This window comes from Danio aesculapii, chromosome 13, assembly GCF_903798145.1.
Source record: "Danio aesculapii chromosome 13, fDanAes4.1, whole genome shotgun sequence".
Taxonomy (NCBI): Eukaryota; Metazoa; Chordata; class Actinopteri; order Cypriniformes; family Danionidae; genus Danio; species Danio aesculapii.
In genome coordinates this window covers 33,735,033-33,752,816 of record NC_079447.1, presented here as the reverse complement: position 1 = coordinate 33,752,816, position 17,784 = coordinate 33,735,033, and positions in this window count along the sequence as shown.

Here is a 17,784-nt window from a genome sequence, read left to right as displayed (position 1 = left end):
AACAACCAGTGAAAAAAATACAAAAGTAGATATGTCACATCCTCTTCTTCATTAATATTTGAGGCTCACTTAAAAAACACAAGCTACAAAATCATTAAAACAAATACACCATAGACACCTGTATAATTCTCCACTTAATGAATTCAGAAATATTTAGATTGCTAAACCACTACAGTGCCACCTTTTGTCTTAACTTACTGTACCTTTTAAGCTTGTGCATTATCATGTCACTGTTTTGGGATTGTGTATATACACTGGTGGACTATCACTCAAGGACTTTTACAGCACACCTTTATCTGGACTGTTTTAAGGTATGGAACTGTTTGATTTCGACAGACTTTAGGAGTTTCCTACAGTTATTTTTGTCTCTTTTTTAACCCTCACAAACCTCTCACACAACTAAAATCTGATCTAATTTAAACTTTGTTGCCTGCTGTTGAGGCAAAAGGTTAAAACTTATATTTATCAGCTTTGGAGCCTCAAATGATGTTTTTCAATTACAGAATTAGATTAAAAAACAGATGCATTGATGAAGTTAATGATTAATTAAACCACTAACTGAGCATTATTGAGAATTAATGATAAGTGGGAGCTGCCTATGTGGAGCCAGCATCAAGAGGACAAATCAGAGCAAACCAGCCCTGTGCTGGCAGCCCACTGGGGGCTCTAATGCTGGCCTATAAGCCTTGTTTACAGGGTGGCTTTTGCAATGCATGACAATACAAACTATTGGATGAAACAGATATTCAGGTTTTCCAAATATTCCTGCAGTGTTTTAAATGATGGTTTTGGAGAGCTTTGATTAAAAAGTAATGAAAAAAATCATATAGACCTAAAATTATAATGTCCTAAAAAATAATCTTTATTGGTACTGAAAACTGAATGTGAGATGATTTTTTTCAGTCATGAAAATGGTGTTTAGATGTGAAATTAGCATTTCAAGGAAATTTGTGGCAAGAGATATTTTGGGTTTACAGTGTTCTTTTCCGCCAAAACATAGTTTTGAATCACTATCCTTGCTGTGCAGATGCATATAGCCAATTGTGGTTTTGACCTCCCCCCCCCACCTACTGGACATTTAAGGTACTGTACTATATATTTGGGGTACTATCGGTTTCGTAGAGTAATGCACATGCAGATTATTTTCGTGGCTGATTTAAACATTGAAATATATGTCCGTATATAAGCTCTATTTTTGTAAATATTCATGGGTCATTTGATTATTATCAGTTTTATACCGCCCGTATTTTGTTGTACAAACACCTTTTTCATGCCTTACACCTTATGCTGGTGGTGTAAATATGATAATTTTGCTAATATTCGATTCCAATTGTCTCATTAATAGATTTTCCCCATGCTTATTAGGATTTGCTTTAAAAAACGTGCAATAGTAAAATTTTATTGCTGGCTATGTTGAACATATTAAAGTAAATGTGAATATATACAAACTTCTCTGTTGTAGTTTTACAAAAAATAAAGATACTGAGAAGAACAATTGCCAATAAAGTTACTAAAGTTACCCAAACTCTTTTCTGCTGTCTAACGCTGTCTATCTGTTAAACGTTTGGTTATAAGCAACAATTGTTTGGGACAGAATAATAATAATTATTATGCCTATTATTAAACTGTAGTATTTTATTGCAATTTAAACTACACCTTCAATATGTACAATAAGAAACAAAAAGAAGGAACTTTGATACAGGTTTGTTTGTTGTCAGTCACTGATTTGCTCCGTGGTCAGTCACTGATTTGGCTGTAATTCGACCTGAATTAATTGTTGCTTTAGTCACACCTAAAAAAACAACAACAACAACAAAAACAAAAACAAAGTCATGAATAAGCAACTACACCTGAACGCATGCACACACACGTAAACATCACATCAGCCGAAACAAGAGCAAAGAATCGATACTGAGTCACATTCACCTGCTGATCCTCACAGCGAGCGTCCATCACGCTTTACTGAGAAGTGGCTCACACTGGGAAAACCACAGAGAACAAATATAACAGCACTCTAAGAGAGACCATCCTCCTCATCATTTACCTGCTGCTCCTTCTCATTGGCTTTCAGCAGGCTGGTGTGTTGCAGAGTCCGAGATATCAGACCTCTCTGGAGGATTCACATTGTGGTAAAACTGGTTTTATATTCACACATTCAGACTTGAACGTTCAATTAAACACTATAGCAGAATTTAAAAGTCTGATACAGATTATTTATAATGATGTACTGTTATGAGCACAACTTGTGACACGATGTTGTTTACAATGATACATTAAATATTGTGTCAAAAATCGCATGTAAGTAGACTTCAAAACAACATTAGCACTATTTAATTTACTGTCAGCAATGTTGTACTTTGATAGTCATTGACTGATACTGATGATTTCACTATTTATAATACTTTAATGAAATTATATTTAGATGAAAGTCTGAATGTGTGAATATAAAACCAACTTTACCTCAGCAAGTTTCACAGCAAGGTCGGTGTCAGTTTTCATCGCTTCTCTTATAAACCAGATGATGGCGGTGATGCTGCACCTTGTACATTTGTCTATGACATTGTAATGAAATAATGTTGGGACGAGGGGGCGCTATCGAATAAATAATGCCTTTTTTACAATTAAGGAAACAGATTCAGATACAATGACTGAGATGAGCAGAAAGTATAAAAATAGTGCGGGCAGTGAGTTGCACTGAATCAAATTAAAGTTTAAAAGCAGAATAATTATTTTACACATCATTAAATTATAGGACTTGGAGAGAGTTTGTTAAAAATAGCTAAAATAATTTGAGATGCTTTACAGTTTCTGTAATAGCATTTCACATTTTATAAAATTCCACATATCACATTGTTTAATTAGAACTGGGGTGCCCAATTTTTTCCTTTGAAGGATCAAAAACCAAACTTGATTGAGGCTAGTGGGCCGAATGTAAATATAGTTGCCATGGGTAATTTCCTAGTTTATTTAATAATATATACAAATCACTAGAAAACATCACTTCATATTACCTAATACAGTATTCTTTTACATTTTATAATGAACTTATTACAGTAAAAAAAAAAACAATCTCATTTCTAACAGAATTACACTAGTTCTTGCCTCGAATTGCTCGCCAAAGTCTTCTGCAGTCCTCTATCTGTCGACAGTATTTATATTTTTAAAAATCTGATTCATTTACAACATTTGATTAAAATATTTAATTTCAGTTAGCTTTTTTGTAGCTTTGCAATAAAACAAACAAACAAACAAACTCTGTGTTAAATTCATTCACCCCAACCCTCTCCATCGCTCTCGCTCTACTCTCAGATGGGATGGTGGGCCAAATCAAAGGTTACAATGGGCCAACTTTAATCTGCGGGCCCTACTTTGGGCATCTCTGTATTAGAACATATTTATTTTTGGCCCACCAGAACCATTTTTGATTCCCTTAAGGACTTTGGTTTGTGAACAGTTCCAAGGACCTCTTTCCCAATCTTTTTAGTGTATTTTAAAATTCAACCAACCTCAATAAAGAAGAGGAATGCAAAATTGAGAAATGGAAAGTTTTTGTTAAAAAAAAACCCATTGATGCCAATAAAATATTTGTTATTTATAAGTGAAAAATGTTATTTTAGGAACTGTTGACTAAAAAGGTCTTTAGAGAACTAAAACTCCCTTTATAAGTTTAGTTTATTTTTTTCAGAATGTTTACTTTATTTCCAGCAATTCTGAATTTATATCTCCCAAAATCACATCTCACAATTCTGATGATTCTTCTACTGTATTTTTCTCACAATCGCAATTGTTTTTGCAGTCTCAGCATTTTGGCTCTATTTGGATTAATTCTGAGTTTATAACTTCCAATTCTGCATTTTATTTCTATACTGATGAGATACAAATTTGCAATTGCGCATTTCTAGGTTCAAACAAAAAGGGAGGATTGTAAGATGTTAATCGCAATTATGAAAGGCATTCTGATTTGACCTGTCTAGGAAAAACAAATACTATTATAGTCAGTGATTATTGGTTTTCAATTTCATTAAAAATATCATTGTTCAAGGTGGCATGGTGGCCCAGTGGTTAGCACTGTCACTTCACAGCAAGAAGGTCGCTGGTTCGAGTTCCAGCTGGGTCAGTTGGCATTTCTGTGTGGAGTTTGCATGTTCTCCCCGTGTTGGCGTGGGTTTCCTCTGGGTCCAAAGACATGTTCTATAGATGAATTGAATAAACTAAATTGGCTGTAGTGTATTAGGGCATAAATGAGTGCGTATGGGTATTTCCCAGAACTGGTTTGCAGCTGGAAGGGCATCCGCTGTGTAAAACATACTCTGGATAAGTTGGTGGTTCATTCCGCTTAGATGACCCCTGATGAATAAAGGGACTAAGTCGAAGGAAAATTAATGAATCATTACTCAACAAAACCAAAAAAATATTCAGACTAGTTTGGAACAAGTCAGTTGTGAATAAAAGACAACACAATTTTCTTTTTTGGCTGAAGTACCCCTTTATTGCTTTCTATTCTTGGTGTCATGATAAAAGAAGTTAAACCTGATGTCCCAAAACACGCTCAGTAAAATTATATTGTTTTAATGGTCAAACATTTTTTTAATGGTAGTATTTTAAATGTAATTTGTAGTAGAAGTGAAGTATTTTTTAACATGCTTTATGCAGCCATTTTATATTGTAACCATGAATACCACTCAACTGTTTGGTACACCAAAGTTCTACTGAAAAAAGTCAAAGGGGATAGTATGGCTGTAAGCTTCATTACAGGCACCTGTCTGTTTTGGGTGATTCAGAATAGTTGCCAAAAAAGGGGGTGTTAGAGTGGGGTATCCGCACACTTTTTTCCATGTACTGTACATACACTTAGACAGAATGCTGAGCTTTAAAAGATTTAAATGATTGTGTATTCAGCTGTGTTTAATGCTTCAGCAAAACATGCCACAGATGGGACATTTAGAAGATTATTGGCTTATGCTAAGGTGCAAAATAGGCCTTTTTATTTATTTATTTTTTATTTATTTATTTATTCATAAACAATAGTTTATATGAAAATGAAAATTATGTCATAATATACTTACCCTCAAATACAGTACATGCATAGGCACACACATACTGTACACATGTATTATTTAATAATTAGCCTATTCACACACACAGCTTGATTAGCTGGTTCAGTTAGGGTATATGCAGAAGTATGTGGAAGGACTTTTCTTTTTTCAGTAACCTGGGCCAAACGCTTCTGGTGAATTGTATGCCGTTACAAAATCGATGCGTTTAAGGTCTATTTTCTTTAACAATCAGTGATCTCCACTGGCTGAGTGATATACAGTACAATATAAAGTGGGTCTCAGAATGTACAAGCAGCACTTCATTAAATTACATTTTCCCCTGCCATGTCTTTAAAATATGAACATTTATTTTACCCCAGTATAGTCAATGGAGTTTCTGCGCCCCCCTGCTGATGTAAACGGCTTTTCATCTCGGTTTACGCTTCAACAACTAGATGAATGCTGAAGTCTATTTAACTGGTTGTATTTTAATTACATTATAACAGTGATGTTGTAAAAGGAACCATATAAAATAAAAGTCACATTAACCGTTCACCTGTAGTTTATCGGTATGGGAAGAAACACTAGCTGTGCATATACTGTACCCTATTAGGGTTTTGAACTGAAATATGCAGGAAACCAGCCTCCAGGACAGAGTTTGGACACCTCTGGTCTGTACTGTTTGCATTTATTTATGACTTAAAAATTTTCTTGGGAGTCTCAGACAACACTCAAAAAAAGATTACTGCTGCTTGTTCAAACTACTTATTTAAAATGAGCTGAAACAGCACAATTCTTGTAATTTCTTTTGCCAATTTATTAGTTTCATGTTCAGTCCACTTAATTTTGTAAACCATTAAGTTAACTTAAGTGTTTTGTGTTGGGACAACATGAAGGAATTGTGTTGATGCAACTACATGGGGAAGGGGAATTAGTAGTTTCTAGCATGTTTTGTGTGAGATTGAATTAAGAGAGGGAAATTTTGACAAAAATATAATCTTAGGTGTTTAAAGGTAATAGAAATATTACCACCTTGTGATGCACCCATGCTTTGGGTGTTGGCAGCTTAATTAGAAAAACTGCAGTTTGTTGCTTTGCTCAGTGAGCAATAACTGTTCTAAAATTAGTTGAGAAATCAGTCTCATTCAACTGTATATGTAACTCGTGAAATGTGCTAAAAAATGGCTCTTTTCATTTAATATAACTTCAAATAAAACTAAGAGACTTCAAAATGTACAACACATAATAAACATACATGATATTATCAGACACTTAAGTTTAGGTTAGTGATTGTGAAATGAAGCTTTCTGAAACAGTTAACTGGTCGACTTAATTGTATCGGAAAAAGGTTCGTTACTCCAAGCTTTTCAAATCAGTACTCAATGAGGACCTCTGCTGGGTTAAGTGTGAGAAAGCACTTTGTTGCAAAAATGACAAATGTTTACAACTGACCAACTCATTCATGTAGTAATATAACAATAGTAATATAAACAAATTACTCAATTACTGTAGTTTTTTTACATATAAGGTATGTAACATTACACCACAGATGACTGTAGTAAAATTCAAGGTATTCAAAAATATTTATGTTTATTGTATTCCAACTGGTCTTACACCCACCCATTTGTTCCTAGCGGTGATCGAACCAGCTATACCTTCGTGGAAGGCGAATGCCCTAAGGAGGAGACTATCGAAGTGAGGCTTTTGGACAGCACTCATCAGCTGGGCTCCGTTACACACTATACTACAATATGCAGTGGCCTTCTTTAAAAATTGTTGCACAGTAAATAATACACTAATACAGTTTAGTATTGTCAAAAAGCTTCTTATTATAAATTACTATTGTATTTTAGTTGGATTACTGGTGCATGGGGGCGGTGCAGTGCTTTGAAACAGTAGAAATGTATGTAATCGAAGCCTAATCTCTTGCTATGACAAGTGCGCTTCGGCCCGGTTCAAGGCAACTGTACAGAGTGTGAGTATGCCCTAAACCTTTGAATCAAAATTCGAAGCAGTCACATCCGCTTGTTAAGTCATGACGTATCGGTGACGTCTGGAATACTATTTCCGTGTCCAAGCCGCTACTCATTTGAATTGAGAAAATATTACTTTATGACAACTTTTTAGTCCTATCACACATTAAAGTGAACTTTATATAAACTCATGTTGTACACAACAGTCTCTGGACTTGCTGCATCACAAACACCAATATTTTAACAAATTATAAAAAATTTATCAAATATTAGGAATGGATATATATATATATATATATATATATATATATATATCTATATATATATATATCTATATCTATATATATATATATATATATATCTATATATATATATATATATATATATATATATATATATATATATATATATATATATATTGCAAGCATTATTTTTTAAAGTATTAGACCGCTTTGTAAACATTTATTATTACCATTTGTTGAGTCTCCCCATACAGTTTGATGGAGCGCTTGGACCCGGAAGCCGATTTATGTGACGTCACACTTAACAAGTGGATAGGTGAAAATGAAGCTTCGGACGTCATTGATCATGTAATTACGGCAAAACAAATCAAGCTCCGGTACACTGCTTCACTGCGAGATGTATCATTTTTTGATACATGCTTCGAAGCCTTGATGCATAACGTCACATCACTAGTTTAAGTTAAATAAAAATACAAATGTATTAAACTTTTATTTGATAAAATCATGTTGGACCTACCCAATTGCGTTTAATTGTGTAAATCTTTTTTTAGTTTCTGTTAAACAAATTTATTGGATGAAAATCCTGCCCTCAATTAAATTGAGTTTATCCAATAAGCTATTTTTTAAAATAAAATGTAATATGCTAATCAACGAAAATTAATTGCCATATATTTAAATTCACAGCCCTAATGTAACTAAACTGTAAACTGTGCACTAAACTGTAAGAATAGATTGATAAATTACACAAAATATGCCCTATGTTTCCAGATAGCTCTTAGCTCAACGTGTTGTTGTGTAGTGGTTTGTTTTATATGGAGCACCATGCTCTTCAGGCATTGACTCTGTATAAAGGCCCAGTGGGTGAGGTCTGGACGTCAGGCCTCTGGCTGTTCTTTACATGTTCAGCTTGCGTGGCTTCAATAGACGAGCGCACAGACCCCCGTGAGCAGCTCTGTAGGGTCCGGGTTGAGGTGAAGATGTGCTGTCCAGCGTTCTAGATCCCATGTTGAGTTTAAAGGACAAGTGTTATGTTTGTGTGTCATAATCTGATGTCTCTCATGCGTTGGCAATGGTTGAGGGGGATGGCAGGTCTAGCTGTTTCTATGGCGACAGTGCCAGTGGTCTGTTTAGGGGTTGTCTGACCCTACTCGAGACAAGCCATTATTGCAGGCATACAGATACACGCATGCACATGCATAAATCATGATCCTGCTAATATTGCTGCTGCTGCTGCTGTGATCCTACATCAAATAATAGATGTGTTTTGGATAATAGATGTGATATGATTAAATTGTGCCCTGGCTGGAACAAATGGGAATCAACTCAATTTGGAATGGCAAATGAGTGTGTGCGTGCTTTCCCCAAAAGCTTCAGATTGATAGTTGTGCCGGTTTCTAATAGAAACAGTTTTTTTTTACTCTTTAGTCAAACATCTCCATCTTTAAATAAAGGATTAGGGTGCATGCTTCATCATTCCTAATAGTGGATTGTAAGTAAATGAGACTCTTAGTCAAGATGAATTACTCTGCACGTAATACGAAATCACTCAAGCAACACCGTGCCATGTTCTCACTGCTCTAAATACACCAGCGTAATTACTAAACTGTCTTGGTCTAAACGAATGGAGGAGTATTGCGAAATTTAGACCTGGGTCCCTGAGGTTGTTAGTCAGATGGGACCGCTGCCACATTGCCTGGCTGGGTTACATCCAAAAAAAAAAGAATCATCGAGGACACGTCATAGAGAGGGCAATGGAACTGAATATATGAGCCAAATAACTACATTTAGGATGCAGTTTTTTTTTACGGTTGTGTGTGATTAGTTAAAGCACATTCTTCCATGAAGCCATTATTATGATTAGGATTATGAGGAGGATGAACTGTAGAGTTATAAAATGCGCCCTTGACCTGTGAGTCAGTTATGTAATCATTTACTCACCCTTGTCTCATTCCAAAAACGTATGAGTGTCCTTTATTCTTCAAAGCACAATAGTAGAAAATGTAAAGACTGGATTTCACAGCGAACAGAAGCTTTTAAGCTTCAAGGACGCAAAAGCACCAAGGATCTTAGAAGTGGTTGACAGGATTCAAGATAATTTCAATAAGGAACACACAGAAGTGTACGTCATGAAGCCAGACAGAAATTTCTGGCATTTATTCATTCTTTTGTGTGGCATCAGTGGTCTACTTAGAGGAAGTGAGCATTGACCTTTCAAAAATAACAATACAAAAGCTGTCGCTGGGTGCAGTAGGTTTTCAGAAGGTACAGCTTTATACTCCAGTGCACTAATATGTACACTACACAATATTTACCTGTGAAGAAAATGGTAGCTATTGTATCATTATTTCTGACAGAGTAGTATGTCAGAATCCACTAGGAAATCTTAATAATTTGGCTTTACTTTTTAGGATGTATGAAACACATTTAAATTCCAGTGTTTGACCAGCAGGCAACACGTTGAACTAGTAAATTAGCTGTGTTTTTATAACAATGCGTGAACTTTGTTTATAAATTAGTTACGAGAGGATCACATGCTTAAGATTGACCATGGCTGGACCTGCATTAACTATCACATGGTTTTCCAATCAGATGTTTCCAAATTCACTATAAATAACCATAGTCTTAGCACTGTCATCTTTGTCTTGAAGAATCCCCTCCTCCTCCCCTTCTTCCTAGATTACAGCATGGTGGCCCACTGGTTAGTACTGTTGCCTCAAAGCAAGAACATCACTGGTTCTAATCCTTACTAGGCCAGTCAGTGTTTCTGTGCGGAGTTTACATGTACTCCCTATGCTCGTGTGGGTTTCCCCTGGGTTCGCTGGTTTCCCCCCCACTGACCAAAGACATGCGTCATAGGTAAATTGATGATAAAACAAATTGGCACCATAGTCAAGATCTTAGCCAACAGTATTTTTCCCTCATAGAGCAATTTGTCATTAGCCACAAATAAGCGGGGGAGTTCTCAAGATCTACCTAAACTCAATCTCCAGGGCCAGGGTTCAAGGATCTTTTGAGCTCAGGACTCTCTCCCGGAACAGCATTCCAAACAAGCTTATAGTTAGGTTGTCCCGATCAAGTTTTTTTGCCTTTGAGTCTGAATGCGAGTCATTTGATTTTGAGAATCTGAAACCCAATCAGGTACTTCTACAATACATACAAAAAAGAACAAAGAAGAATGAAGAAACAGATCCAGGATGTTCCTTATTTTTATTTAATTCACCTTATTTTAACATTCAACAGCTCTGTAAACAAGCAGAGCACTTCTGTGATGTAGCTTGAACAATCAAGTAATAAATAACATAAATTCTTCACTTTTGGACTTTAGTGCTGGGTGTTTAAGGCCATTTCGGTCATTATACAGTAAACATCTTCTTGGACACTTTTAAACACTTCCTAACAGTTTGCTGCAATTATAAAGCACCCATCTCCTGAGGTAGTTCATTATGATGTGATATACCGTCTATGTGCGATTTGATTGGACAGGAATCACAAGACTACTCAGCCAATCCCCATAGACGAGATAAAATGAAGTGACTGCAGTTTGAAGGAAAATAGTGGAGTAAAAGTACCAATACTGCACTAAAAATGTACTCAAGGGAAAGTAAAAGTATACATTATTAAAACTACTTAGTAAATGACAATTCCTGAGAAAAACTACCCAATTACAGTAATTTGAGTATTTGTAATTTGTTTCTTTACACCACTGGCTGGAACACACACAAATTGACAATTAGGAATGCGCTAATTGGATGATGGGACTTTTTTATACCACTCACCTTATAGAGTCATGAAGGCCTTGTCTGTACTGATTTTTTATTTTTATTTATTTTTTTGTCCTGTGCACTTTATTTCCATCTGTATTGCAGATGTTTTTGCACAATATGTAATTGCACTGAAATGAGTTTGAATCTCACAATACTGGTATAGTGACAATAAAGTATGTATTCTGTTCTTCTATTCTACTTAAGTTAGATTTTTTAGTACTCTTTCCACCACTGTTAATTTCTTTGTGCAAAGCTTATTAATGAGAGAAAATTAAGAGATTACATCTTGAAAGGAAGCTTTGTTTTGTAAATCCTGACGGTATATTGACTTCTGGAAGCTTGTCCAGTTTTAGAAATGCCTCAAGTCTGCTTTATTTTGTAGCTAAGCCTGAAGCTGAGAGATATTACTTTGATCTGTGTTATTAAACTGACAGTTGAGTCATACGTTCTCACTCACTTTAATGTCGCTTTTATGTGTGTTTGCACAGGCAATTTTGATCATCATAAATAGGTGTAATTCCCACATATTTTTATCATTGCAAATGGACATGTGTATGTGTTATCAAGCAATGTTTAGATGAATCTATGAAGCACATTTGTGCTGTTAGGGTGTCCGAGGTGAATAGCACTATGTACTTTATTGTGGGTGAAAAAGGTTTTCACTATTTTCCTTCCAGCCAGAGTGATGGAAATACAGTAGGTGTGGCAATTCCAAATGTCACGAATGCTGTATATTTACTGACCCATGACCCACTGCACGCCCAGCATGAACAACAGACTCTTAGCAGTTCAAGTTCATGCTGGATCCCAATGCACCTGTCTGTGTATATATATTTCCAGTAATTCAAATGTTTAGGATAAGTGTTGAAGGCTGGAGAGGAGATGAATTCAAGAAAACCTCTGAAAAGAAGCACTTCAATCGATGACCCCGAGGTTCCAGATGTTTTAGAGAAAGTTTTCCAGACTGCTCATGTTTTGTGGATTTAAAAACACCCTGTGAGATTAAAAAGTGATGTCACTATGTAGAGGCTGCTATAAAACACTAAAGTCAAGCATCATTCAAGAACCAAATGTTACATTAATAAGACATGAGAGCATCTGGGACTGTGTCAGGCCAAAAAGCTGGACTCGCACCTCTACGAGAGAACACACAAGACAAACCATTTACTTTTTAAACCCATTCGCATCTGAGAGAGTGTCCTTTTTTGTGACATGGCAGTGTGCATATTCCCATTGGAGAACGTTTTGTCTCATTACAGGCATAAATAATGGATTCCCAAATCACATCTCTCATGAAAATAGAACTCAAGGACGTATTTGTGAAGACCTTCTGAGTACTCAATGCTGTGGTATGTTTGACCTATTGAACTTGTCTTTTGGCAAATGTGGCTGGAGCAGAATTTTTAGATTTTTAATTAATCAGAGTTGGTCGCAGAACATAAATGTACCATTTGTTTTTTTTTCAAATGTAATAAATTAAATACATCAAATTAAGTCTTTATTTGACCAAAATTATGTAAAAACTTTTACCACTACCCCTGAAAAATGTATTAGTTTAAATATAATATGTTTAAAAATGTGTTTAAAAGTTGAAAGTAAGGGGCAACATGGTGGCTCAGTGTTAAGCACTGTTGCCTCACAGCAAGAAGGTCGCTGGTTTAAGTCCCGGCTGGACCTGTTGGCATTTCTGTGCCAGTTTGCATGTTCTCCCTGTGTTTGTGTGGGTTTTCTTCGGGTGCTCCAGTTTTCCCAGCAGTCCAAAGACATGCGCTATAAGTGAATTGAATAAACTACATTGGCCGTAGTGTACAGTGCATGCGGAAAGTATTCATATTGCTTCACTTTTTCCACATTTTTTTATGTTACACACTTATTATTTCCAAAATGGATTAAATTCATTTATTTCCTCAACATTCTACACACATTACCCCATTATGACAATGTGAGAAAAAGATTTTTTGAAATTGTTGCAAATTCATTAAAAATAAAAAAAACCCTGAAAAATCACATGTACATAAGTATTCACAGACTTTGGTCAATACTTTGTTGATGCACCTTTGGCAGGATTTACAGCCTCAAGTCTTTTTGAATATGATGCCACAAGCTTGGCACACCTGTCTTTGGGAATTTTTGCCTATTCATCTTTGCAGTACCTCTCAAGCGTTATTAGGTTGGAAGGAGGTGACGGTGTACAGCCATTTTCAGATCTCTCCAGAGGTGTTCATTAGGATGTAGGTCTGGGCTCTGGCTGACTTCCCCACAGCATGATGATGCCACCACCATGCTTCATTGTAGGGATGGTATTAGCTTGGTGACGATCGGTGCCTGGTTTTCTCCAAACGTAATGCCTGGCATTCACACCAAAGAGTTCAATTTTGAGAATTTAGTTTCTTATGGTCTGAGAGTCCTTCTGATGCCTTTTGGCAAATTCCAGGCAGAGAGTGGCTTCGTCTGGCCACTCTACCATACAGGCCTGATTGGTGGATTGCTGCACAGATGATTGTCCTTCTGTAAGGTTCTCCGTTCTCCACAGAAGTACGCTGGAGCTCAGAAAGAGTGACCATCGGGTTATTGATCACCTCCCTGACTAAGGCCCTTCTCCCCCGATAACTCAACTTAGATAGCTGGCCAGCCCTAGGAAGAGTCCTGGTGGTTCCAAACATCTTCCACTTATGGATGATGAGGCCACTGATTTCATTGGAAATTTTTCTGTAACCTTTCCCAGCCTTGTGCCTCGAGACAATTCTGTCTCGGCTTATATAGACAGCTATATGCCTTTTTCAAATCATGTCCGATCAACTGAACTTACCACAGATTAACTCAAATTAAGCTGCTGAAACACCTCAAGAATGACCAGTCGAAACAGAATGTACCTGAGCTCGATTTGGAGCTTTACGGCAAAGGCTGTGAATACTTATGTACATGTGATTTTTCAGCTTTTTTTTTTTTTTTTTTTTTTATAAATTTGCAACAATTTCAAAACATCTTCTTCCACGTTAAATAGCAGTCAAATAAAAGTTTCTGTGTAGGCTTGTATTTTATAGTACTGTAAAAAAAAAAAAAATGCATATTTGATTTACCAAAGTGACACAAGTGCCAATTTCACATCTGTCACATCCATAACGGAGAGATGTCACATTCATAACGAAGTTTTTTCCTCATAAATGCAAGAAATTTCAAATAAAATAAAATCAATAATTTTAATTCTATAGTGAGCCAACTCTTATAATTTTGATTAGCATTATTTCTGTTGAATTGTGCAGTTTACTTCACAGAATTTGTATGTTGTACAGAAGTATGTTGTATACTGTAAACTCGCAACCTTATTTGGTCACATCCATAACGCATGTTTATTTTCCTCATTTAAAATGTAAAAAAATGTTTACAGATTGATATTTTCTGATCCCATAACTCTTACTTGCTTTGGAAAATATTAACAGATGTCTCAGTACATTGTTAACATATACTTTCTGTGTGAATTTATGTTTTGAATTTTTACTGCAAATATCACATCCATAACTTCAGGGGACCTTTCAGTTCTAAACATTGTCTGGAATTGCCTTCACTTCATTTGAGTTAATTTCTCCTGTAGACTCTTTTTGGGAGGGATGAGTTGCCGGATAATTTTTTAAAATAGATTTACAATCATAAAAGAGCAATTCCAGCGTTGTGAATGTGACATTTTTTTAACAATACATTTAGGAATATTAGGATTTTTTAGTTAACCACCTTATTTTAATTTACCAACAATACTAAGGCAAATAGTTTAATAGACAAAAACAAAAAATTTTAAACAAAATATCTAAACTCTTTATAGTAAAATAAACATAAGTGTTAAAGAGACTCACAAAGTGTGCAATATGTACAAAGTGTGCAATGGTAAAGCGTAAATGCTGAACAATCAAAGCCAACTTTAAGGTGTGAATAATAATGATACAGTAAACCTCAAACTCTGTCAACAACACAAATTATGTGAAGTTGGATGACTACATTAACCCCTATGCTAAAAATCTTTCAGATGGGGTGCTAGTGGCTGGGATGCACAAGAAAATTAACCAAAAAGCCACTCTGGTGATATCCTTACATCCTTTTTTTTTTTTTTTTTACAAATCTCCTCCCTGCTGCTATACGGCACCATAGACTGTAAAATATATGGACGTAGCATCCGTGATGTCACCTATAGGTTTCTGAACACTGCAAAAGGAGCTACAAGTAGGCGCAGACAACCGTCGCCATTTTGTTCGTGCGTCATCGCACCCACGGCGGGATACCAAACAAGGGCAAAGAGGCGGAGAGTGAGTGGAGCTACAGACACCTGCTGGCACTCTGCTTAGACCTGGCAGACAGACTTTACTTTGGGAGAAACGCTTGATACTCTATTACCTGCGACTCGTTTGTGTTCTAACCACATGTGCTTGGCTGTACACTATATCAATAAAGTGTTTAGACTTTCAAAAACACTGCTGTAATACACAGAGCCACTAAACATTGTTCTTTTGACGTTTTTCAACAGGAGGAAAACGCGAATTAATTCCAAACACTTCAGATATAGTCTGTGTTAGTAAATGCAAGACTATTGATGAACTCCAGCATAACACTGAATGATAACGCTTCAGATGACTGTTCTAGAGCCTACAGCTAATCAATCTGTCACATTCTGGAGTGCTTTACGGGTCTAAAGAAAAATATTAATGATAAATGATCTTAAATAAAACAAACACATTTATAGAGAAGGTATATAAGTATATAACTTTACTCACATGGGAAACGGAGGCCACGTGAATGGTTTGTGGGCACAATTAAGTGCACACAGCATCCCATATCATCTGATAATTGTAAGAAATAAGTCCAAAAGGCAGCTGACTGTGTAAAGCCACATAAAACAGAACAAAAATACGACGAATATGCCGAGATCAGTGGCTAATCTGCCGGATTCAGCTGAGGTGAAGTGACGGCAACCAGCGAGACCTAGCTGTCACTCAAGTGGCCACGCCCTAATTATGCAAACTTAATATAACCTAATATAAAGGAAATGGATGAGTTATAAAAAAATTCACCCCCCTCAAAGTTGTCATGGAGGGTAATAATAGCCATATGAACCAAAATCGTTCTTTGTACCAGGCTGTAAACACCTTTTTTTCTGTTGTAAAGTTAACCATTCTAACAGTGAGCTCAATTGCAATTTGCTCTATTATGGAGCCAGGACTAGCGGAATTTTGATGTGTTGCAGTTTCAGTTACTTCCATATTGGCTTCCCGAGGGAGAGCGGGAGGTTGCCGCTTGTACGGCACACATTTTCATGTGTGCTGTTATTCTGACCAGAGGTGGCGATGACGAAACCCAACTGGAGTCCGTTCACATATTGCGTCTAAAAGCATGTGAAAAAGTGCTCCCCTGGCGTCTCTTGTAACTAAGCAGCCATCAACTGTTTCTTTAGAGGATGAAAAACTGACAAACCATTGCTGCGGTTCTGATACAAGCTTTTAAGAGAATCAAAAAGCTCTGCAGTGTTTGGGTGCTCTGTGTTTGTCTGAGGCAATTATTATCAAAATGTGTATATTCCATACAAAGTAGCAGATTGGTTAGTTCTAGTTACATGAATCATGGTGCACACACAGCTTTCTGGAAAGTTGAGATGTTTTCAACTAGGTGCCTGGAAAATGCGAGCGCGTCACATGCACGCCATGTGTGTGTTGTGCCCTATTTGTGCGAGCAACCCTAAGCTTATTGTCATTCCTTATAAGGCGTGCGCTTAGCAGACCCATTTTCATAAAACTAAAGCGCTTCATATTGAAACTTTATACCGAACTTTTTTTATTGTCATTGACAGTGGTGTTCAACAGTGGTCAATAAATACCAATACCGTTTTATTGGCCCAGAACTACATTCTACATTACAGTAAGTCTGTTAAACTGTTACAATTACAAATTTCTATATCGGAAATGGAATAGTGGTGCACTATATAGAGAGAAATGATAAGTAAAGAGTGGGTCATACATGCAAGTCAACACAAACCACAAAATATTTTGGACCTATTTGAATCACACTGAACGCTGTATTTTAAAACAGAGAAATGGTCAGGCAGAGTCAGCATTGCTATTATAGACTTTGTCTGTCATGAGTCTGATGCACTTTAGCTCAACAATTTTGGCTGGCAGAGCTGTGATAAAAACAAATGCTACTGGCTATTTTTTAAGCTCAAAGGAGCTACTTGATATGTCCTGCCCGGTCTTCATGATTCAGCTGAAACTGTCACACATCAGACAAAGCTGCGCATTCCAATGCACTTCAGGGGGCCTTTCAGTTCTACTCGATGTCTGGACTTGCCTTCACTTCATTTGAGTTATTTTCTCCTGTAGACTCTTTTTGGGAGGGATGAGTTGTCATATAATTTTTCAAATAGATTTACAACCATATAAGAGAAATTCCAGTGTTATGGATGTGACGTTGTTTTTATGGATGTGACAATATCCATATTGTTAAAATATTCAATAATTATTGATATCAAATGATATGAAACATGATATCATGATAATTTTTTTGAAATATCGCCCAGCCCTAACTGAACACACTTTGTAATTTTTATTTTAAGTTTAAAAGTCTCTTTAACCCTTTTGTTTTATTATATGACATAAAAGACAAATATTTTTGTTTGTTTTTTGTTTTTGTCTATTAAACTAGTTGCTTTAGTAATGCTGTTAAAATAAAAATAAGTAGATAAAAAATCCTAATATTCCTAAATGGATTCCTAAAAATATTAAATAATTAT